This window comes from Pinus tabuliformis, chromosome 6 (genome assembly GCF_031772625.1).
Source record: "Pinus tabuliformis cultivar Carrire ecotype Pingquan chromosome 6, CPIR1, whole genome shotgun sequence".
NCBI lineage: Eukaryota > Viridiplantae > Streptophyta > Pinopsida > Pinales > Pinaceae > Pinus > Pinus tabuliformis.
This window is the reverse complement of record NC_142292.1, coordinates 357,536,297-357,564,218: the sequence shown is the minus strand read 5'-3', so window position 1 is coordinate 357,564,218 and position 27,922 is coordinate 357,536,297. Positions and strand designations below refer to the sequence as shown.

At 37.9% G+C, this 27,922-nt stretch overlaps 1 protein-coding gene across 2 annotated transcripts in view; it reads right to left on the bottom strand.

The window, feature by feature from the left end:
- Positions 1-1,284: 1,284 nt before the first annotated feature.
- The window catches only part of LOC149258788 (uncharacterized), a 67,361-nt gene continuing 40,723 nt past the window's right edge, over positions 1,285-27,922 (bottom strand). Inside the window, exons 2-3 of one of the 2 annotated variants that reach the window (XR_016256957.1) lie at positions 23,338-23,474; positions 1,285-1,582 (exon numbers count right to left, since the gene is read on the bottom strand). The gene's annotated coding sequence lies outside the window, so the exon portion shown is untranslated. The remainder of the gene's footprint in view (positions 1,583-23,337; positions 23,475-27,922) is intronic. The other variant, XM_089416210.1, reaches the window with a different exon arrangement.

The window sequence follows — 27,922 nt, the reverse complement described above, 5'->3', positions numbered from 1 at the left end:
TCTTAGTTACCCCATCCAATGCCTTGTGCAACCCTTGTTGCACAAGCAGATCCTTAACCTTCAATTTCCAAAGAGAAAAATTGCTCTTTCCGGTGAATTTCTCCACCTCGAATCTTGCATTTGACATCTTGGCCATTTTCCTCCTTCCTAGAGTTTCAGTCTTTCTAGGGTTTTTGCTTTAAAAAAAAAATAATCTTAACCTCTGGTGATTTAAACAAACAATGAAACCCTTCCTGAATCCTTTCTTTTCCTCCAATTTGTATAAAAAACCACCACTTTTTTTAAAAAACTTGACTTGATTTCAATATTTCAATCTGTTGTTTTGTTTCAAAACAAAAGTTCTGCTGAAAATAAAAAACGTTCTGGAAATTTTAATAAATACCCGGGTTCAACAGGCAACAGCAGCTTGATGGGGTTCCTCTTCACGTGGCTCTGGCTTTGCACACAGGCAAGTCACTCTTGTATGCGCAAATCTGGCAGCAAACACGCCTCCTCCTCGACCAACGAACACTCACCACTCAGATAGCAAATACACGCAGGTCTAGCGCTGGTTCAGGCAACACGCAGAACTGGTTCAGGCAACACATGAAACGATCCTTCACGCAGAGAAATCTTCCACAATATCAACTTTATTTTTTTTTCCACCAGTGCGAGGTCTTTCACCTCTGCATCAACCCTTCACGCAGAGAATTCCGCTCCATGCTTACAAAGTTCTGGGACAAAACAGCGATATCGAACGTTTATGTCTTTCACCTCTGCATCATAAAGGTAGACAGTTATCCACAACGATGCACCGGCCTCCTCTGCACCGATACGCAGGGGTCTCCACCTCTCCAGAGTCACCCGCACACTACGTTCAAACCGGCCTCCTCTGCACCGACACGCAGGGGTCTCCACCTCTCCAGAGTCACCCGCACACTACGTTCAAACCGGCCTCCTCTGCACCGACACGCAGGGGTCTCCACCTCTCCAGAGTCACCCGCACACTACGTTCAAACCGCCTCCTCTGGATTAGCGCTCTTCAAGACCTCCCACAGCAACCTCATAGCTCTGATACCAATTGTAGAAAGAACAACAGGAAAAATAGGAGAAGAAAACACAACAGAATGACCAAGAGATACGAAACTGAATTTGGATCGGACTTTATTAAACAATGATTCTCCGTCTTACATTTCATGAGCATTCGATAGTTTTATGTCACCAACTACTGTTATATAACTAACTATTCGGTATACAACCGTCTATTTACAATTTTACCTAATTCGTTGTCAAACTAACAGAAAATGATACATTTGATAGCTTCTTCCATAGCATTGAATTAACAAATGATGAATACATACATGTTGTCCAGTGTACACTAAATCGCCCAACTTTACTGCTACAAAGAAAGCCAGCGAACACTTGGACAAATAGCTTTGCTCAACACAACCTGATAGTGTACACTAAATCGCACTTCACTGCTACAAAAAAAGATGGTTGACACTTTGACAAATAGCTTTGCTCAACACATCCCAACAATTTGGATTGCAAACATTGACTCCACTTTGTACTTGATTCATATGTCGTCGTGATGTACTAGTTCCTATATGACAAAAGAAGATAAAACACTTACATCAACATTCAAGAACATACGTGAAAATCACCTTAAAACAAAATATGATATCATGAATACTATTAACTGTTTTGGAAAAGTTTTAGTAAACATGCAACAAATGTTTGCACAAGAAGCACTGCACATTGTGCTATTGCTTCCATTAAACTATAGTTCACGAAAATGTATTTTCATTAACACATATCCCATTGCTTCCATTAAAACTATAGTTCACGAAAATGTATTTTCATTAACACATATCCCATAGAGGAAAGTGTTATTGCTTCCATTAAACTATAGTTCACTAAAATGTATTTTCATTAACATATATCCCATAGAGGAAAGTGCATTTGTTTTGAAAGGGAAAAAAGACTTGCAAAGGGAACGAGATGACTATGAAGACATAATGTAACCATAAATTATTGACTATTATATTCTACGACCTATAGCTATTAATGCTATATGTTTAGCAAAATTTGCATCTAGTTATATAAACAAAGGACAAAAACGCAAACAAGCAAATAAGCCATATGTCATTAGGTGCGTGAGATATAACAAATACAAAGACATTGAAATTTTTTGTAGAGAATAATTAATGTTATACTATCCAATTAATGTTATACTATTCGTATCGGGTCAATGGGACTACGATCAAGCAACATCACCCAAGTTGGCAATCTGCATATGTTGCATTGGAAAAAACAATTAGGAAAAATGAACAAAAAATTAGATTTGTTACAAGACCTACATGGGGTGACATAGATGATGCAATCAATGCAATAGAAATACAAACTGAACAATTATTTGACATAGATAGTCTAAAACCAAATGAAACAGAGAATACAAGATTTGATAAATCCATCAATGAAAAATACGAAACCTATGATTTCCAAAGTGATTTGCAACATTTTCAACATACAAAGAACTTGACTCTACTATCTACAAGGCCATATGAAATTGTCAAACAACCAAATATACTAGAAGACATAGAGTATTATAAGTTAATGTGACAATTAAACCCAAAACAAGCAAAATTAGTAGTTGACGTGATAGCAAGAAAACTCTATAGGCCAGATGAACCAATTCATTTGTTCTTGATAAGAGGTGCAAGAAGAGGAAAAACATTTACAGCACTAGCAATTTTCCAGTCCTTAGTACGCATACATAATGGCACATTGGCTTATAATCCATCACAGCTAAAAGGAATAATCACAACGCATACAGGAAAAGTTGCATTCAATGCAGGCGATGTCACATTGCATTATGCATTCTATTTACCCTTTAACAACAATGATTGTTCTTCACTAAACAATGAAAAGTTAGATACATTATCAAAGCACTTTGAACAACTTCGTGTAGTTCTTATATATGAGGCATCACTTGTTGGTGTAACAACGCTTTATCGGATTGATCTTATATATGAGGCATCACTTGTTGGTGCAACAACGCTTTATCAGATTGATAAGTGACTCCGCCAAATCTTGCATACACCAACTTCATATTTTGCTAATGTTGACATGATATTCTCTGGTGATCTCTACCAAGTAAGCCCTGAAGAGACTCTCTTATATTTGAAAACCCAAGAATCAACAAAAACATAATTCCATATGGCTTTTGGATAGAGAAAATAAAATTTTATCAACTATATACATCAACGCGTCAAAAAGGCCCAATCTTCATCAATGTCTTAAATAGGATGAGATTAAACACGCAAACTGATAAAAATATTGCATACATTAATGACAATTGTCATAAGTTGCAACCTTTAAATCCACTTTCCATTACATTTTGTACGTTTTGTACTGAAACAAGGATGTTCATAATCATAATACAAAAAAAAAAATCACTAACACATGGACAACAAATAACATTGAATGTTATTAATGCGCATGAAATTGTTGGATCAAATTATTTTGCTTTTGAAAAGATAATAGCATTTTCATCAACAATAATAGTCGAAGAATAAAAAATAAAAAATAAAAAATAAAAAAAATAAAAAAATAAAAAATAAAAAACATGTTAGTTGAGTTATATGTAGGAAACTACAATAGCAATTGATGTATTAGTCAACGGTGTTGAAGGCATTTTCAAAGGTTATTCATTCAATAACAATGGAACTGACATTGTTTGGATAGAATTTCTAGATGTAAACATTGGAAAGCATCAAAGAAACAAATTCAAGGAGCTATATGAGATAAATATCTTGTCAACTTGGACACCAATTTTTCGAATTGCAAAAGCATTAGCAATGTCTCACAACAAATCGCAAATCACAATACGAAAACAATTCCCAATACAAGGAGCTATATGAGATAATATAAACAATTCCCAATACAAGGAGCTATATGAGATAAATATATTGTCAACTTGGACACCAATTTTTCGAATTGCAAAAGCATTAGCAATGTCTCACAACAAATCGCAAATCACAATACGAAAATAATTCCCAATACAATTAGCTTGTGAAAACAATTCCCAATACAATTAGCTTGTGCACGAACAATACACCGAACACAAGGACTAACATTGGATCAACTTGCATTTGACCCAACTGGTGTCACCAAACATGGGCTAGTCTATACTGCACTATCACGTGTTAAAACCATTGACTCATTATACTTGATTAACAAACTAACACCCCAAAAATTTCATGTACAGAACAAGATATTAGATGAAATGAAACGACTAGAAACAATTGCTTCATGGAAACTGGAATTTACCAAAAAAAAAAAAGCCTAGCAACCCAAATGTTTTATCAATTGCAACTTTAAATACATGTAGTCTACATGCACATCTTAGTGACATCGTCCATGACACAGACTTATTGGACAATATGATTCTATGTTTTCAAGAAACACACTTGTACATTCCACCCAAAAACAAACAATTCCTACCATTCAACTTTGCCATAGCAAATTACATGCATGGCATCCTTACTTGTGTAGAGAAGAAGATATTGATCAAAGCAACAAAAACATTTTGTAACAACAAAATTGAACTCACACTAATTGACATCTACTTCCAACAACCAATTTGCTTAATCAACATTTATGAAGCGCCATTTGAACAAGTGTCTATAATAATAGAAATGATTACAAAAGAAAAATCACAAACCACATATGTTAATTGTGTCTTCTTAATCAGTAGTGATTTTAACATTGATATTCAATTAGAAACAACTCACAAACTACATATGTTAATTGTGTCTTCTTAATCAACGGTGATTTTAACATTGATATTCAATTAAAAACAGCTCGCAGTTGAGCTCTTACATAATATATGAAAACTAGGAACTTGCAAGAAATAACAAGTTATGTCCACGATCAAAAACAACGATAAATCATATCTAGACAAATTTTCCTATTGAGCAATGTGAAATCAATCTTGCAAATGCATGATTGTAGCATAATTTATGCTTTGCTACAACTATAATCAAAACATGGTATATGCTTTGTTGCATTTCTGATCACAACAAAAGCTAAATTTGTGTGCATCCCTCGTTTGCAACAATCCAGGTACAATAATGTGCCTTGCCTTAGAATCGTCAGTGCATCTAATTTGTTCTTTGTCTTCTGATTTCATAGCTTTCTATTTTCATTAGGAAATTTGCTGTGTCAAAACTGAAATATGTTTAAGTTACACAACTAGTGTTTCAAACATCTAACTCTTGTGAAATGTTTTCAATAACTGATTTACAATATATTTGTTTCCTTGTTGTGTTTTCATACATGTACCAATAGAAAAAATGTCAACTTGTAAAGCAGATAGTGCAACAAGTTGTTGCACAAATGAATAGAGTCATTAAGCAGATGGTGCAACAAGCAGAAACGAATAGTCATAAAGCAGATAGAGTCATTAAGCAGATAGTGCAACAAGCAGAAACGAATAGTCATAAAGCAGATAGTGCAACAAGCAGAAATGAATCTAGCCATTTGGACAAACGGTTCACTCTTTTTCCTTTCACAATCAAGAACAAACCAACCAGTCTTTGCATTTATACATTAATTAATTTTTACATTTTCTTTTGCCATTTTAGTGTTTTTAGTCTTTGTATTTATACACTAATCAATTTCGCTTTTTCTTTTGTCATTTTACTCTTTCTAAAATAGCAAGCAAGCAAAAGAAAAAACAACAAAGCGAGAAATAGTAGCATCGTCCATAATGGACATTTGCATGGGAAGTTTAACAACTATTTTTGAAGGTGATGTGTTAGTGTTATATGGTCCTGCTTCTACTCCAGTACCCTCCTCACCACCGAAGGCACAACTTAAAAACTATTTTTGAAGGTGATGTGTTAGTGTTATATGGTCCTGCTTCTACTCCAGTACCCTCCTCACCACCGAAGGCACAAGTTGTACACGCCGACCTTGTTGATGTGCATGGACAGCTTACAATAACCATCAACATAAGTGATAAACTAATCTCTCAATTTGCCTCGTATTTCTCTGCCGGCAAAAGTGTTCTTCTCTGCCGGCAAAAGTGTTCGCATAACAAGATTCAACGTCACTGAGAAAAGCAAATATGAAAGAGGTGATGCTAGCCTCTGCCGGCAAAAGTGTTCTTCTCTGCCGGCAAAAGTGTTCGCATAACAAGATTCAACGTCACTGAGAAAAGCAAATATGAAAGAGGCACTGCGTCTCGTTGAGAGAAGCAAATATAAAAAAGGTGATGCTAGCCACTGCATCTCGTTGACTTCAACATCTGTCGTTGAGACAATACCCATGCTTTGTTCTGAACGTCGGCTTACTCTAGACACTACGATTGCTATGCTTTTAGAAGCAAATATAGATTATTCAGTTGGAAGCTTCACAACACTTGTCATAGGATGCCAGCAAAACAATTGTCGAATTTGAAATATATGTCAAAGACGGTGAAACAAACAGTGACTTTGCCACATTTTCGTGTCAGATTTTCTGTTTTATTATGCTTTGCTTTTATGGTGTCCATTTTTGCTTTTTCTTGCTAAAAGAATTTATGTTTTGATGTTTTTTTTGTTACAGCTACTCAAAATTTTCACTTGATGTTTTTTTTGTTACAGCTACTCAAAATTTTCACTTGAATTTTTTTCAGGTGTATTAAGTGTATTTGACCAAACAGCACAAACAAAAATGTGTTGAACTGCAATAAGATATAGTAAGGGGAAAGACAGTCTTGCTTCTTTTCAAAAACACGGTTCGAAGTGGACCAAGAGTCTAACCAAGAGAATCGCATACCATACACTTCGAACCAAGAGACTTCGAACCAAGAGAATCGCATACCATACATACATGGTTCGAAGTGGACCAAGAGACTTCGAACCAAGAGAATCGCATACCATACATACATGTTTATCAGGGTTTTTTAAGCCACATAAGCCACTTAATGATGAATTGACAAAATCTTATCTATAGACTCTGGTTCGAAGTGGACCAAGAGACTTCGAACCAAGAGAATCGCATACCATACATACATGTTTGTCAGGGTTTTTTAAGCCACTTAAGCCACTTAATGATGAATTGACAAAATCTTATCTATAGACTCTTGCCAAAACAAAGCTCTAGGCAAGTTTTCAATTGCATTTCAACTACTTCTTATTTATAGACTCTACCAAAAACAAATGTTCAACAAAGTTTTCAGTTGCATTTGAACTTTTTATAAGCATTTCTTTATTTCTTCTTGAATTATTCGCTTTTTCTCCTACTGTTTTTTCTTTTCCTTACATTATTCATCTACTATAAACCTAACAAAAATATTTGTATTCCCAATTGAACTACTGCAGATTATTGGAATTCTCAAAATAGTTATCTGTTTTGCCTGCCATACAAGCCATTCAGCGGCGAGTGTAAACAGCTAATTAGAACAACGGAGGACTGTCCAGTTGATAACTTGCTTTATTGCACAAACTGTGGTGACAAAAAGCTATTGTCTTATGAACACAATCTACAATGTACAATAAAAGATGCAGATGGCAAGCTAGATTGCATCCTTAAGCATCCTTTCAAAAGACCACCTTCAAATCTTCTTTCCAAGTCTTCTGCAAATATCCTTTGCATAATATAAACAAAACATCTCTACAACTGTTTTCATGTTACGTGCATTTTCACTCAAGGGAACCTTCACAATTTCGATGGACAATATCATTCTCGATATCAAGAAGATTTGATATCTTCAATTACTTTGTTAAGCTTAAGTTTTGTAATATGCATGTTGACAGTTCTATTAAGCCTCAGTTTTGTAACATGCATCTTAACAGTTGTAAATATGAAAAATTTTGTATATGTCTTCAGAGTTTTGTTGTTCAATGAAAAAAGACACTGTATCTTCTTTCTCTTTGTTTTTAGCCTATCTCTCCATTATAATGCTTGTTTTTAGCCATCAGTGCGCTTTTTATTGTTTCAATTTTGTTTCCACTTCCATTTGCATTTTATTCTATTTATTATAATTTAAATAGTGACATCAATCCTAACCACTATACCATATAATCGCCTGATTATTAGTTGTTACCCTAATCTTATTTGGCAGCAGTTGCGAACCAATTTCTTTAAAGTCCCACAGAGAATAATTTTCCAATAATTTTCCAAGTTCCTCCTTTATGCCCCAGCTGACCATACCTACCCAACTTTGAAATTTCTCACTTTCTCCCTGTCATGCCAATGAGACAGTAGCAGCGCCCAGGGACCTTTTCACTAAGGGCTTGTGGAATTCCCGATACGAAAGGAATGAATCATAAAGCAAAGCAAGGGAATCCAACAAGATTTTCACACAGAGAGAAGACGGGGAGTTCCTGTGACCCAAAAAAAATTATATTTTATGGCGCCATAATTGCTGGAGGAGGAGGAATAATTAGCCTTCTTGTTTACACTTGTTGTCACAGTCTCCATCTCCCCACAGCAATAAAATTGATAATCTTTTGAGTTGTAAAAGGTCCAACTGCTATTAATGGCTCCACATGCATGATGCCTTAACTTGCTTAAAAGGTTTTCCTTCTCTGACAGCTTTTGCAATCAATATAGTTGGTCATGGCCATGTGATGTCCTATATTGAGGATGATGATATTATAGAACTGTAAATGATCTCAGCCACTTCAATGCATTAATGCTCTTGGCCCACAGGCAAACCAAGTTTCTTGACCGACCATCCAAAATTTGCTGAAGACATACATACAGATAGACATATATCTGTAATTTGGTGTTGTGGAATTTAGTTTTCTCTGTTATTGGAGATTGATCCAGATTATTTATGATCTTATCTGCACAGAGGGATTAGTTTTGCTGCAGCCAGGATCGGACAGAGGTGCAGTGAAAGAATCCAAGTTTTTGTTTTGCTTATTGGCGTTTCTCAGCACTTGGGCAAATTTTCTTATGTCTGGTAGTGAGGCAACTGTGTTTTTTAAGTTGCACAGAGCAATAATCCTCATAGAAATAGTTGTAGGTGAAGGTGAAGGTCAAACTAACAGAATTAGGGTGGAATTGGAATTCAACATCTGTGTTATTGGTAGAAGTTGATCCGAGAGGACAATATGGCTTTGAATTCAAAGAAAACAACCCACTTGGCATTGGATTCAACTAAGGCAGCCTCTTTGGCATCGAATTCAAAGAGTTTGTGTTCTAAAGAATGGTATCGTTATATTCTCGGTGTTTTGTACACATTTGCTCCCAAACATCCGATAATCTCATCTATGCTCTTTTGTTTTGGGCTATTGTATGTTGTTTATCCTCGGCTCTTTTTTTCTAGTGTCCTCTTCACCTATGCTTATCTTCACTGCCCTGTTCCTGGAAACACTGCTCAGCCTTGGGCAACCTCACATACCCCAGATTGGTGACATAGAAGAAGAAGTTTATGTCACAAAGTTGTAGAACTGAAGATTCAAAGAAGGTATTGATGATTTCTCTACCAGAAGATATATTGATGCAGAGAATCTTCTCTACTTCAATTTCCAACCTCTCATGGTACCATTTACGTTGGTTCTCCTCCTAAATAAGGTACAAGTCCTTATATTCCTTAGAAGCCATTGAAAACTCAGGTTCAAGACCTGGGAGCAACCTAGTAAAGCCTTTCAGGAACAAATAAAGCTGGTGCATATCCTCATATTATACAAACTTTAGTTTGAATCCAAGGTAAAGCTTCAAGGAGTGTTGTTTTTTCATGATGGAGAAACTCGCTTTAAGCTTTACAAAATACATTAAGGCACTTTATGATCCATCACAGGAAACAATGCTTTTTGTTAACAATGCTATATAAAACAGAAAATGTACGACTCTTTACCCAAATAAGGATAGAGCCCACTGCAGGAAACTGCTGCCTAAACATCCTAAAGAGGAGTAGAGGCAAAAGAAACGGAGACAGGGGACAGAGCTACTAACTACACCAAACAGAGCTAGCCTAGGCATGCACACTTCTACCACACCTTATTTGTAGAGGAAATCATTGGGCTTAAGAACCTCATGGCTTGCTTGCATTTCTACTTCAACATGTGTCCATTCTTTGACTACATCTTGCACTACAAAACCACCAAAGTGACAGGTAATCTAAAAAAGGTTATGGCATTCCTTGTAGGTAGACATTGAATAATAGCATTTTGGCAACTTCACCATGAGTTACAACGAGAATTTCAATCTTGCAAAATATCGTCTCTGCAACACTCAATTTTATTCTCTCAAATGCTCTCCTTACTGGATATATGTCTAGTTACATGAAATAGATAATTGCTTCAGAAATTAAATCTCTGTCGATCTTGTAAATGTTGCACTAATTTGAATTTCCATGTTTAATTCTATGCTGCAGTAATATGTTGTTGTTGTGATATTGTACCCTATTGCCAAAATCTGCTGCAAACGTCTCTTAGAGGCTTAAAAAAGTGTTTTGTTTAGATCTTTTCTTAGAGGTTAAGAAAAGATGTATCCCTTGGCAGATTCAAGTTGGCATGTCTTTTGTTTAAATATTTTCTGCTCGAGAATGACACTGCTCTTTTGATTTTTAAGCTTTTGCAAATTTGCAGCATTTTCAACATGTTATGAACGGTGTACATTAATTTCAAGATATTAGAATAGAATTGTAATTTTGATAGGTTCATGTTTATTTTTAATTTTATCTTTAAGCAATACTATATGTTGATCTCTGAGGTTTTTTTTACTGCAGCTTTTGGTTGTTCGCAAATAATGATTTATGTTCTTAAACAGGCCATTGGGCTCCTAATCATTTCTATTCTGCAGCTCTCTTCATTGTTTGTTGACATCCATTGGGCTCCTAATCATTTCTATTCTGCAATTGTCTTCGTTGTTTGTATGTTTGCTCTTTATCATAATTATATGATTTAAAGGCATCAATGAAATTGAGTGCTTGCTCATTTGCAGTGTGAGCAAGTTCCTCCCATGAATAATCCATACAAATATTCCAAATTTCCAGATATCAGTTTTGCAAACTTGCAGAGTGCTCATTGAGAAATTCATAAGCACTTTGTCAAGGACCATGGCAGAGATAGCACTAGTCAAGACATTTATTGCAGAAACTTACAGTAGTTGCGATTTGAAAAAATTATGAGTGGTTCTAACTAGCTGTGAACTTTTATGATTATAAAATTTGTTTTTTGTTTATGATTTGAAATATTACTTTGGCAGACTTGACTTATTGCAGCATTTTCAACATGTTATGAACTATGTATGTTATTTGGATACAATTGTATAATCTGGAGCTCTTGTTACTGGGTTGTACTTGAAAATTCTGCAAGTGGCGATTTATGTTCTTGGAGTTTTTCACTATTCCTGTTTATGCCCGAAGGGCTCCTAATCATTTCTATTCTGCAGCTGCCTTTGTTCTTAATATATGCGTTGGCATGTTGTCTTGATAATGTAATTCCCTGCAACCTTAGAAATGAACCTTTTATTAAACTATGTAGAGAAGCACCTAAGACAGTCATGAAGGTCAAATGTTGTAACTGTATTTAAGCTGCCCTCGGCATGCACCAAGTGATACTGACACTAATGATCATGTCAACATGGCATAAGTAGAGTTCACTTCAAGTACATTTGCAGGGACTTGCTGCTTCGCAGCTCGACTTGTTTATAATTTGAATTAGTCCTCTCATGTCAATTAATAATATGGTGAGTCATGTCCCTTCAATTGTTTCACTTTTATAATCTCTTTATACTCTAATATAGAGTATTTAAATATTTTCTCAATTGACTATAGGATATATATGATAATCTTTATTATAATTTGAATTAGTCCTGTCGTGTCAATTAATAATATGGTGAGTCACGTCCCTTCAATTGTTTAATTGACACCTTTTCACATCACACAAATCTTATGCCAATAGTGGCGGCTTGAATGGATCAGTGGATTGATTTGTTTAGGCAGTGAATCTAATAGACACCACTGGAACAATTATTTCCCTGTTTCAGGGGACGTCATGGGACAGGTTATTGGCAAGTCAATTGGTGGCGCATCGGTTTAAGGTTGATGCAGACGACAAGTCAACACTGTGGAGGGGTAGGCGACTGGCTGATGGCCAACAGTGGTTGTCGTCAATCACATTGTGTGTGGCAGCTCGCAAACAGAGTTGGCATGGGAGATGGCAGCAGATTGGGGATATCGCAGAATAGTTGACGTCAACTACAACTATGGTGGAGGCTGCAAGAGAATCGAGTAGTGGTGGCGACTTAGGTCGAGGCAATTGTTTATGGCTGATCGGAGGCAGCGGCGGCAGGCTGTGGCAGCATATAGCAACTGGCCAGAGGCTTTGGCAGTCGAATTGTCTTTATGTTTTTGTTATATATATATATATATATATATATTTATTTATTTATTTATTTATTTTTTTAATATATTCTCTTTTTTTCCAATTTTTTTCTCTCTCTCTCTCTATATATATATATATAGCCAAAGGCTTGAATGACAACACTGGAAAAATGGAGAAACTCCAAAAACTATGTAGCAAAACACTTTAATCGCAACAACATCAAAGTTGACGAAGAGTTGATGGCCAAAGACCGGAATCGGAGAACAAGGTTTTGATATCAATGTAACGAACAACTTTGTTTACACTCTAATACCAATGTAACAAATAGAATATGTATATTGGTTAAGTAATCCAAAATAATTGGAAACTAAAGACATCCATCGAGGATAAGAATATTTATATTGAATAGTGTAATAAAATATTTGATATGAGATATGTTTACAAATGAGGGTTTGCTCATATACCTAGGCAAGTGCCCCTTCGTGAATGGTCATGTCCTTAGAGACAAGCCTCTTCAATAACTAATTATTGTTTAATTTAATCATTATTTATGATTATTATTATTATTATTATTATTATTATTTTATATTTTTTAATTCATAATAGAGTGTTGAAATGTAGCGAGTAAAGGTCTTTTGGGTTGTGCCTTAACCATTGAAGACCTCAATTTGTCCTTCTCTCAGTGTGAGTGCGAGCTCATGAGTTAGATTTCAGTTAGGTTGAGTTTATTTCCAGTTTACTGAAATAATCATCAAGATGGCATGCATAGAATTGGAGCATCAATTAAGTGGAGTCTTCATCATTTTGACTACAAAACAAGGGGCCAGTTACAAGTTCTGTTAAAATTGGCAACTAGGGCCAAATTCCACTTTAGACAACTCATTTGATGGAGATAATGATTGCATTAAATTCCTCTTTACGAGAGGACCAAAATTGATCTAAAGATCACCAAATTTGGACAAGCATAAATGTGTTTTTGAATTTATGCCCACACGTGTAAATTGTCAAGGTTGGCCACAGCATCATGTAGGCTCCTGAAGCCCAAGAGACGTGTCACTTCACCCTCAACGACTTGTATAAATACAAGTGACTTCTCACCTCATTTGGCATCATCATCACTCACACATTATTTTCTCTCCTTCTCTCAATGGTTCGTACAACTAATGGGCAGCTCTACTTTCTCACACGTGGCAAGGAGGACAAGTTTTCTGATTATAGGGCCGAAATTTCAAAGTTGTTGCAAGGTTTGACCAATGTTGACCAGGTACTTTGACTCATCCTTTGACTATGATTTTTGTGGGAAAAAATCGTTTTTAGCAGACCATATTGTTTGGCACAGAAACCGAGAAATTTTGGGTTGTTTGACACAATGTTGCAGTTATCGTTATCAGGATATTATCGGCGAGGGGAAAAATCGGAAAAAAATCGTAAAAATCAAGAAATAATTGAAAAAAGAAATGTAAAATACAAAAATATTCATTTTTTTTCAATTTTTTTAACATCTAAAGCATCTACAACATAAAATAAATATATTGACACATAAATATGATAAAAGAACTAATATATAAGATGTGTAATATCATTTCTAGTGCTACATCACACATAACAGTGAATCATGCCCTGAATAGTAAGTCATGACTCCTGAGTCCCAACTCATCCTCAAAATATCAACAAAAAAAATAATAATGTATCTCATATCACCAGTCATAATGTCATATACAATGAAATGAACCAAATAACTAAAGTCTAATACTACTAATTTCCTCTTACGAGAAAATGCAATAGCTTTCCCTTTCCCTCTAGATGTAGATGTCGGTGGAGTTGGCAGTGGACTCTGTTGTGCTCTAGAAGCTAAAGAACTAGGAGCTATAAGAGGTAGACCACGTCCTTTACAGTAGCAGGGGTAGCCCGGGTAGGTGGTGTCACCTCCTCCTCCTCCTCCACTACCTCCTGCTCTACCAATCATTGGCAGACTCCATGAGAGGCCTCTCGGCCTCAACCCTCCATGCAACAGTGGTGTCAATCCCATCCAATGAGATGGCCTCCATATCAGGTATCCTCTCAAGTTTCCTCACCCACAATCGAAGATTGTAGTAGACGTAGACAATGTCATTAAGTCGTTGGGACTCCAACCGGTACAAAGATCATGAAACAATAATTATAAAAAAAAATATTGTTTAATGAATTCAAAAAATTATTTGAAAATTTGCAGTATTTTAAGTTTTAAGTTTAACTTGTTGCGCTTCTTGTTGTGTATTTTTTCAAATACACTCTTGTTGTGCTCGCATCCTGCGGAGCTACATGTTCAGCTGAGGATTCGAATGGCAATCTTTTGCAAAAGGGGTACCCTGGCACCATACATTCTCCACCATGCATCTACAACAAAATTACAAATAAAATTTTAAATAAACATCAGAAAAATAAAAAAATAAAAAATAAAAAATAAAAAATGAAATTTGAAAGTTAAAGCAAAGTATGAAGTTATGTACTTGAAGAGACAATGAAATTTGAAACAAACTAAAAAATACCTGGCATTTTAGTCGTCCTATCAGTCACAGCCATGTCAAAGCCAAATGTGCCACCTGCCATCCTATATGTCTCAATTTCTTTAAAGATTCATGTACGTTCTGCTGGAGATCGCACCATCCTCTGAACACATGTTAAGAATCCATCCATGATCTCAGCATCAAATACGAACCCACGTGGGTAAGAAAATATGGGGTTCAGGTGGATCCATGCAGCATGAATGGGACAATGGAGTGTGTTGTTCCATCGTTCATCAATCACTTCCCATAAGAGGAGTTGTCTCTAAAACCGCTCATCTCCCTTATCATCATAGTAGGCCCAAATGGATTCTTTGGCCCTGTCCATGGCCTCATACCAATAGCCCATTGCGGAATTCTCACCATCAACTAATCAAAGAATGTAAATTTATGGTATGTTCTATGCTTAGAGCAGTTTACTTATTTTTCTTATTATTATCCATAGATTAGCAATCACATGTACATTAAGTAGAGTGCAGATAGAACATTAAACGATCGACAGAAAACAAGCCAAAACAAGAGACACAAGATGTGGCGGCTAGCCAGGGACAAACCCTAATATGGGGAAACCCTTTGATCAAATCTTATTTTATCTTCAATAATTCAGCAAAGAGAGAGTACAAAAATCTGATTTACATCAGCAGCAACAAACCCTAGATCAGCCCTAAACTAGGGCAGTCGATATCTGTCAAACCGGTAGTCGGATCTCCTTGATTCCTTCACCAGAAAATGCAACCTTCCAAGGAGAGTTAGGTTCACCCACTGCGCAGTCCAGAGAGAGAGAATGATGGTCAACGTTGGTCAAACTTCCGATCTGCAGTTGCAGCCCTAAAATCTGTGTCATTCCTTTCACACGTGTGAGAGAAAAGTCTTTTCTGCGTAAGAGAGAAAAGGGACTCTTCTCGGCGCAGGAGAGAGAGAGAGAGATGTGATGAGAGTGAAGTGTGCAAATAAGGAGAATACTCCTTGTATTTATATGCAAAACGTTGGGGTTGAATAGATGCGATTGTTGGGCTTCTGACCCTACATAAGTTGCTGGCCAACTTTGACAATTAGTCCATAATCAAAATAAATTCATATCTCCATAAATACTTATCGGAATCAGATGATCTTTAGATCAATCCTACACCTCTCGATGAGAGGAATTAGTAAAAATATTATCATCCATGAATAAGGTGACCCACATGAAGTTTGGCCCTAGTTGCCAACTTTAACACTCCCTCTCAACTAGGGAAAACTTCATCTGCAATCTGTCGGACCGTCATCAAATGCACTGTCCTATATGGCCTGACCCTTCTTGCTCTGCTCTGCTTTGCACTGCTTGGTTCTGCTCTACTTTGCTCGAATTGTGAAGAAGAAGAAATGATCGAGGATGTATCATACCATCCTCCACTGACCGAAGTCAATCTCAGAGTGTGTACGACTCTCACTGGTCCCAGACCAATATCATTGATCCCAGATCAATGAAGGTCATCCTAGCATAGGCAGTACGGTAGATACAACGATGCGTCCATCAGTACTACTATGGTCCCTATCCTCATTTCCCTGCTCATTGATCAAATGAGAGGTACTTCCCATGAGTCCCAGACTGCATGGGTAGGATGCCTCGACAGGAGAACTAATCATCCTGTCCACAGGAGAACGAATCATCCTGTCCCACAAGAGAGCGAACTTGTCCACAGGAGAGCGAATCATCCTGTCCTCAATCTCCATTGAGAACACATCATCCAGGCCCACAGGAGAACTAATCATCCTGTTCCATCGTCGCCAGGGGCTGTCACAAGGAAAGGTTGAACCTTTTTAACCTGTACCGAGTGCATCAACAGGGGATGGTGAGTCACCCTTTGTTCATGTGTCATCCCAAGAAGTACCTCGCACCGCCCTGGAGCTCCCAGAGCTCAGTACATCATACTTGACCCTCGTCATAGGGTCTCTAAATGACACCAAATCGTTCTCGGAAAGTCAGGAATTTGACCTTTCCTAGGGCTTTGTCAAAATGTCGACAACCTGTTCATCTATACCGATATGTTGGAGCCTTATTGCTCCTCGCTGCACCATATCTCAAATATAGTGGTACCTGATATCAATATGCTTGGAGCGATAATGAAATACGGGATTTTCTGATAAACCAATCCCGCTCTGGTTGTCACATAGAATCACGGTGGTATCCAATGTAAATCCAAATAGCTCACTGAAGAGATTTGGCAACCAAACTGCCTCACAAGAGGCCATGCTAGCAGCAATATACTCTGCCTTAGCAGTGCTCAAAGCCACAGACTTCTGCTTCCTACTCATCCAAGATATTGAAGCAGATTCCAAGGAAAAACAGCACTCGGAAGTGCTCTTATGGTCCACCACACTGCCTGCCCAATCAGCGTCAGTATATCCAAGTAGTCTCACATCTCCGGCAATGTATCTTAACCCATAAATAATTGTGCCACGAAGATATCTCAACAGATTCTTGGCAACAATCCAATGTATGCGGTGACGTTCAACCATATGTGGACTCAATGTGTTGACTACAAAGCATATGTCTGGACGGAAGTTCACTAAGAACATTAATGCTTCGACGAGTTGACTATACTCAGTGGCATTTCATAAAACAGAACCAACAGCACTACCGCTTATCTTTTTGAATTCAAGCTCCATCGGGGTAGTTACGGGCTTGTAATCCACCATATCGAGTCTTTCCAAAATCTTGACCACATATTTTCCTTGAGATAGGAAAATTTCCCCTAGCTTCTGCCAAACTTCGAGTCCTAGGAAATAGTGCATCAGTCCTAGGTCCTTCATTTCAAATTCAGAAGCCGACTCCCTCTTACATTTGTGAATGAGAGGGTATGCACCCGTTAGAAAGAGGTCATCAACATACAGCACCAATATGAGAGGTTTGTCATCTTCAACCTTGAAGTAAAGGTTGGGATCGGCTTCACTCCTAGTGAATCCTAGCTTCATCAAGTAGCTATTGATCTTCTCATACCATGCTCAGGGTGCTTGTTTCAGCCCACAAAGGGCCTTCTTCAACCTGCACACATGAGATTTTCTATCATAAATCTCAAATCCTTCGGGTTGCTCCACGTAGACCTCTTCTTTGATTGAACCATGCAAGAACGCGGTCTTAACATCCATCTGATGAGTTTCCATCCTTGTGAAGCCGCAAGGGCTATGATTGGGCAGATAGTGGTAGATCTAGCAACGAGTGCAAATATCTCATCATAGTCTATACCTTCCTTCTAGGAGAAGCCACGAGCAACAAAACGAGCCTTATACTTTTCAATACTTCCATCAGTTGCATGCTTTATCTTGTAAAGCCATTTAGAGTGACAATTATCTTGTCCAGGGGTCTGGGAACTACTTCCCAAACATCATTCTTCATAATAGACTCATATTCTTTTGTCATAGCATCCTTCCATACTTGATGCTTGACGACATCTGAGAATGATGAAGGCTCATTTTGAATGATCGTGCTCGTGATGGTCAGGTATCCCTAATACCTGTTTGGTTTCTTACTTTCACGGGAGGTTCTTTGGGGTACAGTGTGTCCTTCAGCATCATCAAGTGTCACCCTAAGCCATGAAGGCCTCTTCCTAAAAGAGGAAGGCTCAGGTGGAGGAGGATGAATAGGGTCCATGGGTTCTTCCACATCGGGTATTGTTTCATCATCTTTTTCTTTCGATTCCCTGGTGTTAGCTTCTTGAGAGCTCCTCACAGTAGGAAGATTGTTCACCTTGCTGAGAGCCATATCTTCGTCAAAGATGACATCATGACTAATCACGACTTCCCTTTGACCGACTACATAGATACCAACTACATAGATTCTATAGCCCTTAGTATTTTCACTATAGCCCACGAAGATTCCTTTCTTTCCAGATGCACTCAATTTGTTCCTTTCTTCTTTCGGCACATGAAAATATACAGGGCTTCCAAAAATTCTAAAATGAGATACGTAAAGTTTCTTACCGATGAACATTTCTTCGGGAGTCTTGGAACCCAATGTTTGTTGGGGGCATCGGTTTTGTACATATACAGCGGTATTTGTGGCTTTGACCCATAGAAACTTCGGAAATCTTTGATCATGGAGCATAGCACAAACAGCTTCCACAATCGTACAGTTCTTCCTTTCCGCCACACCATTCTATTCAAGAGTGTACAGTGTAGTAGTCTACCTCTTAATGCCAACCTCTTTACAAAAGTCATGAAACCCATTAGATTCATATTCAGTCCCATTATCAAACCTTAATATCTTTGATATTTTTTTCGGTTTGATTCTCGATCAAGGCTTTGAAGTGTCAAAACCAGGAGAACACTTCACCTTCTTTTTCAAGAAGTATATCCAAGTCTTGCGAGAATAGTCATCTGTAAAAGTGAGGTAATATGAATATCCTCCCAAGGAGTTCACAAGCATCATACGAAATATGTTTGAGTGAACTAATTGCAATATATCGGAAATCTTGCTTTGGCTCGAAGGGAATGGTCCCCTTTTTAGCTTTCCTTCAGCACATCCAGGACATACACCTTCTTGCTCTGATCTGAACTCAAGCATCCCGATCACCATTTTTCTTACATCAAGTAGAGCTTTATAATGAAGGTGAGCAAACCTCCGATGCCATAGTTCGGACTGAAGAGATGTGTCACAAGACATGACACCTAGCGGACGTCCTCCGACCTGATATAATGAATCAACTCGAAACCCAAGAGTGAAGGCATATTTAATATTGTTTTTCAAGGCACGTACCTTGCCATCGCTAAAAGCCACCTTGTAGCCTTTGTCTTCCATTGCCGAAATGGACACCAAGTTCTTTTTGAGATCAGGTACATATAATACATACATCCTGTAGGTGGATTGTATTACCTTGATTCAATTTAAGAGAGACACTACCTACACCTTTCACGGGATATTTCATATTATCTCCAAGGACAATTTCCAGGTTGGTTTCTTTCTCCATCAGATTATGGAGAACTTCTTTGTAACCAGTGAAGTGCCTTGAGGCACCACTATCAATAAGCCAATTTCCTAGCGAGTCCGGAGGAGCAAAGGTAGATAGAGTGGCTCGTAGATAATATTCATCCTGCTTATTGTCAACAGTGTTAGATTCATACCTGGAATTTCTTGCCTTCTTAAATGGTTGTCCTCTTCCTTGATTTCCAACACTTCTTTTACCTCGGCCATTTGACCTGCCATTTCTTTGATTGCCTTGAGAGAGATTTTGATCATCATCCCGGTGTGAGTTCCTTTTATCAGGACACTCCCTTGCATAATGACCTGGTTTAATGCAATGATAACATTGTCCTTTTCTACCCTTTGGTCCATTCTTCGTTTTCGAATGGTTTCTTCTTTTAGCATGAGAAGAAAAGGCAACGTGATGACCTTTAAGTGTGGGCATTTCCTATTCTTCCATTCTTGCTTCTTCTTGAATGCATCTAGCCATTAATTTCTCAAATCCAGGAATTACATTATTGTTGAGGAGAGTAGCCCTGAATATATACCATTCAGATGGTAGTCCTCCAAGAGTTGTGAGTGCCATTTCCATGTCAAGAATTACTTCCCCAATAGATACGAGATCGTTCTTGATCTCTTTGATTCTTAAGAAATATGGTTGCATATTTTCATCTTTGCCCTTCTTAATTTCCTTCAGCTTATTTTTAAGAAACAATCTTGATTTGCATCATTAACTTTAAATAAACTCACCAGTCTATCGTAGATTTCCTTGGAGGTGTTTACTCAGAAACATAGGCCACCAAGCGCTTGTCGATAGAGTCTCGGATGATCTTCTTTGCTTTGACTTCTCCGGATTTCCATTTGTTCCTGGCAGCAGCAGGTGCATTTGATGGAGGCTCAACAATATTGCCTCTCACATGGTCCAACACTCTCTAATCTTCTAAAGTCAGATCAAAAGACATCTTCCATCCGTGATAGTCAAACTTCTCACGAAGCTTGTCTTCAGCGGGGAAGAGTGTTGAGGACCCCATAGTTTTTTTAGGAGCCTTGCCAATCTTCTCTTCAATGATTGCTCTTGCTCAAGCTTTGTCTTCACCTCAGCTCTGATACCATGTTAATTTATGGTATGTTCTATGCTTAGAGCAATTTACTTATTTTTCTTAGTATTATCCACAAATTAGCAATCACATGTACATTAAGTAAAGCGCAGATAGAACAGTAAACGATCGACAAAAAAAAAGCCAAGACAAAAGACACAAGATGTGGCGGCTAGCTAGGGACAAACCCCAATATGGGGAACCCTTTGATCAAATCTTCTTTTATCTTCAATAATTCAGCAGAGAGAAATAGTACAAAAATCTGATTTACATCAGCAGCAGGAAACCCTAAATCAGCCCTAAACTAGGGCAATCGATATTTGTCAAACCGGTGGTCGGATCTCCTTGATTCCTTCACCAAAAAATGCAGCCTTCCAAGGAGAGTCAGGTTCACCTACTGTGCAGTCGAGAGAGAGAGAATGATGGTCAACGCTGGTCAAACTTCCAATCTGCAGTTGCAGCCCTAAAATCTGCGTCCTTCCTTTCACACGTGTAAGAGAAGAGTCTTTTCTGCACAAGAGAGAAAAGAGACTCTTTTCTGGGCAGGAGAGAGAGAGAGAGAGAGATGTGATGAGAGTGAAGTGTGCAAATGAGGAAAATACTCCTTGTATTTATATGCAAAACGTTGGGGTTGAATAGATGCGACTGTTGGACTTCTGAGCCTACATAAGTTGCTGGCCAACTTTGACAATTAGTCCATAATCAAAATAAATTCATATCTCCATAAATATTTATGGGAATCGGATGATCTTTAGATCAATCCTACACCTCTCGACGAGAGGAATCTAGCAAAAATATTATCATCCATGAATAAGGTGACCCACATGAAGTTTGGCTCTAGTTGCCAATTTTAACAAAGAACCTTTACCAAAGGTTCAATAACGGTTCACACCTCCTACACTCCCGCCCAAAAGTCTTCCTGGTATGAAACTAATCTGCATATGGTCTCTCCCTCTGGTTTGTGGCTTATTGTCAAAGTACGCCACTCCTCTGAAAGAAACATTCTCTTCACATCCCACGGAGAATTCAAGAGGGATTGAAGAGATATGACACTGGTGGCAAACCGTGTAATGGCGGGGCGCACCAACTCTTTGTTGTTGGTGAATTTTCTCATCAAGCTAAGCACAGATGTATGATTATATATAAATTTTGTCATGCTTTTTGATGACTCAACAATATCTTTGACAAAAGAAATTTTCCCTATGCCCTCCAACATCAAATCAATACAATATGCAGCACAAGGTGTCCAAAATAAAGTAGGATGTCCCTCCATAAGCATCCTGCCAGCAGCAACATAATTTGCAGCATCGTCCGTTATGACTTGGACAACATGTTCTGCACGCACCTCCAAAATAAATACATCCAGCAAATCACATAAAGTTTTTGCATCTTTGATATGTGAAGATGCATCAATAGATTTCATAAACATTGTCCCCTTGCGACAACTAACCAAGAAGTTTATAAGGGTTCTCCCCTTTTGGTCGATCCAACCCTCTAACATCACAATGCATCTTGTTTGTGCCCATGATGCCCTAAACTCCTCCAATCTTTTGGTGCAGTCAACCTTTTTATTTTGAAGAATCTGGCCTCTAAATTCATCATAAAAAGGGATTTTGTACCCTGAGCCAACAGTTGCAATAGCATCAACAGCAGGCTGAAAAAATGGATTATTCCTTGCAACGCTGAAAGGAATATCACTCCAAAGGAAAAATTTGACCAACAACTTGTCAGCTTGTTTTTTCTCAGTTTTTTTAAACATTGAAATGATAGATGGTTGTAAACCAAGCGTGGTTCTAAGAACAAAAAATGATGAGACAACTACCGGGTTAGTTGTAGATATTGATGCTGAAGTAGAACCAGTGTCACTTCCTTGTTCACCTGAGCCTAACACCCTCTTTGCTAGTTGTTTCTTCATTTCTGCTTTGGCCTCTCTATTGTGTTCTAAATTTTCCAATGATCTCATGGCTCTTTCGTTGATTTCCGGATTTGTATTTGAGAAAGGCCCGACATCAAATCCAGGGATTTGTACAAGGTAATACTTCAATCTATAAACCCCCCCTGACATATGATGCCTACACAATTTGCAACTCAAGTTTATTCTATCAAACCCTCCATCAGATTCATCAAATTCTCACAAAAGGTCCAATTTCCTTGACATGTTTATAACTTGGTTGAACTCTTGACTTTTGAGTTTTAAATTTGTAAGATGAAGTTTGAACTTTGAACTCTGAACTTGAATGGTGAACCTATAGCAAAATAGAGATTGCAAGTTAAAAAATTAAAAAAAAAAAAATTACATACATGAGTAACACGACAAAACACATTGAATTTTTCACAATTTAACAAACAAAAACACCATCAAATCAACTCAAATATTTAATAAACCAATGGGTTATCTAAACCCAACCAAAAACAAAACAAAACAAAACACATAAATTTGGTGCCCATACCGGTTTGTCAAAGAAAATTGATCCTCTCCTCCTCAGCGCTTAATCCACCAGGGTTTTGAGTTGTTTTCTCCTCCAATCAGCGCCCAATCGACCAAGGTTTTTCTCCTAGGTCACTCCCAATCCACCACTGCCACTATCTGTAGAAATGAATAAAAAAAATCAATTTTTGTGGTGTTTATAACCCATTGTTCGTCGACCCGACGATAAAAACGATATCGAATCACAATAAAAACGAAATTATCGCAATTTTTTTAAATTATCACGATTTTTCCCGAAAAAAAATAGCGAATAAAAAAAAGTACGCATAGAAATCGGGCAATTATATCGTTGTTTTTTAAAAACCGCAATAATACGATAAAATCGCAACTTTCGCATCACTGGTTTGACATGTGTTGACCATAGGTTTGTTTGACTGCAAATTTGACTACATCTTGACCAAGTTTGACTATTGATTCATTCACTATTTTGGGTTGATTTTGATCTCCTATTCAGGGCGAGTTTGACTAGATTTGACCGAGCTTCAAAGGAGATATTTTGTTGTTGATTTGACAACCATTGACCCATTGACCTTTTGGGTAGGGCTGAATTTGACAGCGTTTTTTGACTTTGATTTGGCAAGTTAACTTTGACTTTTTGTACCATCTCTCTATTGAACATTTGATATAATAATAAGAAGAACTGATCAAAGGGTTTCCCCACATTGGGGCTTTTTTCCCTGGCATCCGCCAAATCTGGTGTTCTCTTGTCTTGGCTTGTCTTCTGCATTTTGTTTCATGTTCTATCTACTTTCACTGTCACTGTGATTAATGGTTACAGGGATTATTACTGGAAACTAAATTGGAAATTGGAAATTGTGTTGCTAAAGTACATTGGAGTAATTATGTTAAGCATAGAACATACCATTGTTAACTAAAATTAGCATGGAATCAAAGCTCAGCTGAAGACAAAGCCCAAGCAAGAGAGAGAAACGCAATAACTAAGAGAGATCTATTGGATAGGTCCCCATGGCTTCTACCTCTTACTTCAAGACCGAGGACAAGCTCAATGACAAATCTGACTATCATGCATGGAAGATGACTTTGGACTTGACTTTGGAAGAGCATGATGCAATGGACTATGTGCAGGGAAATGTGATGGAGCATCCTTCAAATGCACCTGCTGCAACAAAGATGTAGCATAAGAAAGTTGAGGCCAAAGCTATGAAAATTATGAAGACTCCATTCAAAAGCATTTGGTTGCCTACATTTTTTATTTGGGAACATCTAAAGAGATGTATGAAAGCTTGTTGGGATGTTCAAAGTGAACAATGCAAATCAAATCCTCTTTCTCAAGAACAAGTTGCAAGGACATCAAGATGGATAAAGTGGAGTCTATCCAACCCTACTTTATGATAATAACTCAAATCGAGAATGACTTGCTATCTATTGGAGAAGTTATTTGCGACAAGGAGCTCTTGCTCAAAGCTCTTGGAGGTTTTCCAAGACCATGGGAGGTATTTGTCACCACCATTCTCAACAATGAGAGGAGATAAGGTTTCTAAGAGTTATTGGCTAGAAGCACTCAAGAGGAAACAAGGATAATGGAGAGAGACAAGCCCTCAAATGGAAATGAACCAACTGCTTTCCCTGCTCATGCAAAGAGGAAAAACAATGTTGGTCCAAAGAGACAGGGTCAAGGATTCAGGCAAATATTCAAAGAAGGAAGAAAAGGAAGGTGCTACAATTGCAACAGGTTTGGCCACTGTGCTAGAGAGTGTCCTCACAAAAAAAATTCTCCAAAGTATGATGACAACAACAGCCACAACAATTTCAAAGGCCATGGCAATCAAAGAACAACAGGTTCAACAATAAAGGAAACTCCGAAACAAGAATGCTCCCGCTACTCGATATGGAAATGGTTGACCTCCCAAAAGAACGAGAAACTTTAGGTATGAGGAAAGTAATGTTCTAGAAAAACAAAATGAAATTTATCTTATTTTAGCACTATCTACTGCCTCTCCTCTGGACACATTGGATCATTGGGTGATTGATAGTGGAGCCTCAAAGGCACTTCACTAGGTACAAGGAGGCCCTCTCAAATTTGGTTGAAAAGAAGACTAATTTGGAGATCATACTTGGAGACAATGCCACCTACCCCATGAAAGGGATAGGTATTGTCACTCTTCACTTAAATCAAGGTCAAACCATTCATCTACAAGAAGTGTTGTATGTGCTTGATTTGAAGAAGAACCTGGTGTCTATTTCTCCGATGGAATATAAAGGCTTCAAGGTAGCATTCATTGATGGAAAGGTACGTAATTGGCAAAGAAACAATGTTCCACCAAGTCTACGGGACGGGGAGGCGCACAAAGGGGACGTGTGGGAGAACCCTGAAATTTTAGGGAAATTTAGGGGAGACGGGGAGACGTCGAGGTATATATAATATAATTTTTAATTATATATATTATAAATTTATATATATGTGTATAATTTTGAAATTTTCATGTTCATATTCATTGTTCAATAATGCTAATTCATCAAGATTCAATACCATAAGATTCAATAATAAAATTCAATATGAAATTCAAATATTCAAATACAATGTACATTGATCCATATCATTCATCATTCATCAATCATCATTCTATAATTTACATCATTCCAAAAAACAAACCAGAGATTATGACCAGAAAAGCGCAAGACTTGTGACCAGAGAAGCCCAACGAAACCACCTCAGAGATAGCAAAAAATCCACGAAATTACTTCACAAAATCACCTCAGAAACGAGTTTTTCTTGTTTGAATTCGGTAGTCAAATGAAGAGGCCCAGCTTCAATATATTCAAGATTACGCTGAATCGTTGATATGCTGCCGCCTGCGTGGAGCAAGAGGGAGGATGCCACTGCAAGTTTGCAACGACTGCTAACTTATTCGGTAGTCAAATGAAGAGGCCCAGCTTCAATATATTCAAGATTACGCTGAATCGTTGATATGCTGCCGCCTGCGTGGAGCAAGAGGGAGGATGCCACTGCAAGTTTGCAACCACTGCTAAGTGCTAACAGCAAGCCGCTGCGTGGAGAAGAGTGAGATGCGCTGAAGCTCTCGTGGGCGCAGTGAGAGCAGATGGAAGAAAAAAATGCGTTGAGGTAAGAGCATAATGAATGGCGGCAGAATGAAAACTTGAAAAGTGGAGTTAACCCTAACTTGTTCATGTAATTTTTTATTTGTAATTGTTAATTTAGTTTATTTTTATTTTTTATGTTTTTTTAATAAATTAATTTTCAATTTTTTTTTTATTTTTTTTTGGTTTATAAAGGGTAATTAGACAAAAATGAAGGGGGGACGCCTAGAAGAACCCCATTTTCGGGGGGACGCCCAGAAGAACCCCATTTTTGGGGGGGACGCCCAGAAGTACCCCTTTCGGGGAGTCAAGTCTCCCACATTGGGGAAACGCACCCCCTTGCGTCTCCCCGAGTCTCCCCAAAAGGGGGACGTGGGGAAACGCACCCCCGAGAGTCTCCCCGTCCCGGGTGCGTGGGGTGCGAGGGGTGCGCGCACCCCACCCTGGGGGACGCGTCCCCGTGGAACACTGAAGAAACCCTAAAGATGCATTCACCCTTGGAATTAGGGTTGATGGTCTATATCAAATTGGAAAAACTCCTTTTGGGCCCTTCACTTGCGACACTTCTCTTCAATCTAAATTATGGCACCAGAGATTTGCCCACCTTCATTACAAAGCCTTACCTGAATCTAGAAGGAAAACGGTCACAAGTATGCATGAGTTCAACATGAATCATGAAGGAGTTTGTCAGGGTTGTGCAGTTGGGAAACTTACAAGGGGGCCATTCCCTTCTAATGAAAGCCAAACTACCGATGTTCTTCAATTGGTCCATTTCGACCTATCTGGTATGTTGCTCGTGACATCATGTGGAGGATACTTATACTATGCAATCTTTGTGGATGACTTCTCACGCAAAACATGGATATATTTCTTAAAGAAGAAGGATGAAGTGGTCAAATGGTTTTGTTCTGAATTGGTGAAGAACCAAACCAAGAAGAAAATCAAGATATTGAGGACTGACAATGGAACCAAATATGAATAAAATGAATTCAATGATTTTTGCAGAGAGGTTGGCATTAAGAGGGAGAACCGTTCCATACACTCTCAAAATGGAGTTGTTGAAAGGAAGAATCAAACAATCATGGAAACCACTCATTCCATGCTCCATGATCAAGGCATATAGAAGTTCTTATGGGGAGAACCTGCCAAAACTTATGTATGTTCAAAATAAGAGCCCACATCAAGCATTGGATTTCAAGACACCCAAGAAAGTTTTCACTGGTAAGAAACCTGATGCTTTTCATTTTAGAATATTTGGTTCCCATCTATTTTCATGTGCCTAAAGAGAAAAGAAACAAGTTGGAAGCAGCTGAGAAGAAAGGTATATTTGTTGGCTGCAATGAAAATTCAAAGGCATATAGAATCTATGTGCCTGGTCAAAGGGATTTGGAAGTAAGCCATGATGTAACCTTCGATGAAGATACTGCCCTTGGGAAAGCCAGAGATCTCCCTATCCCAAAGAAGGATAATGATGATGCTGCGGAAAA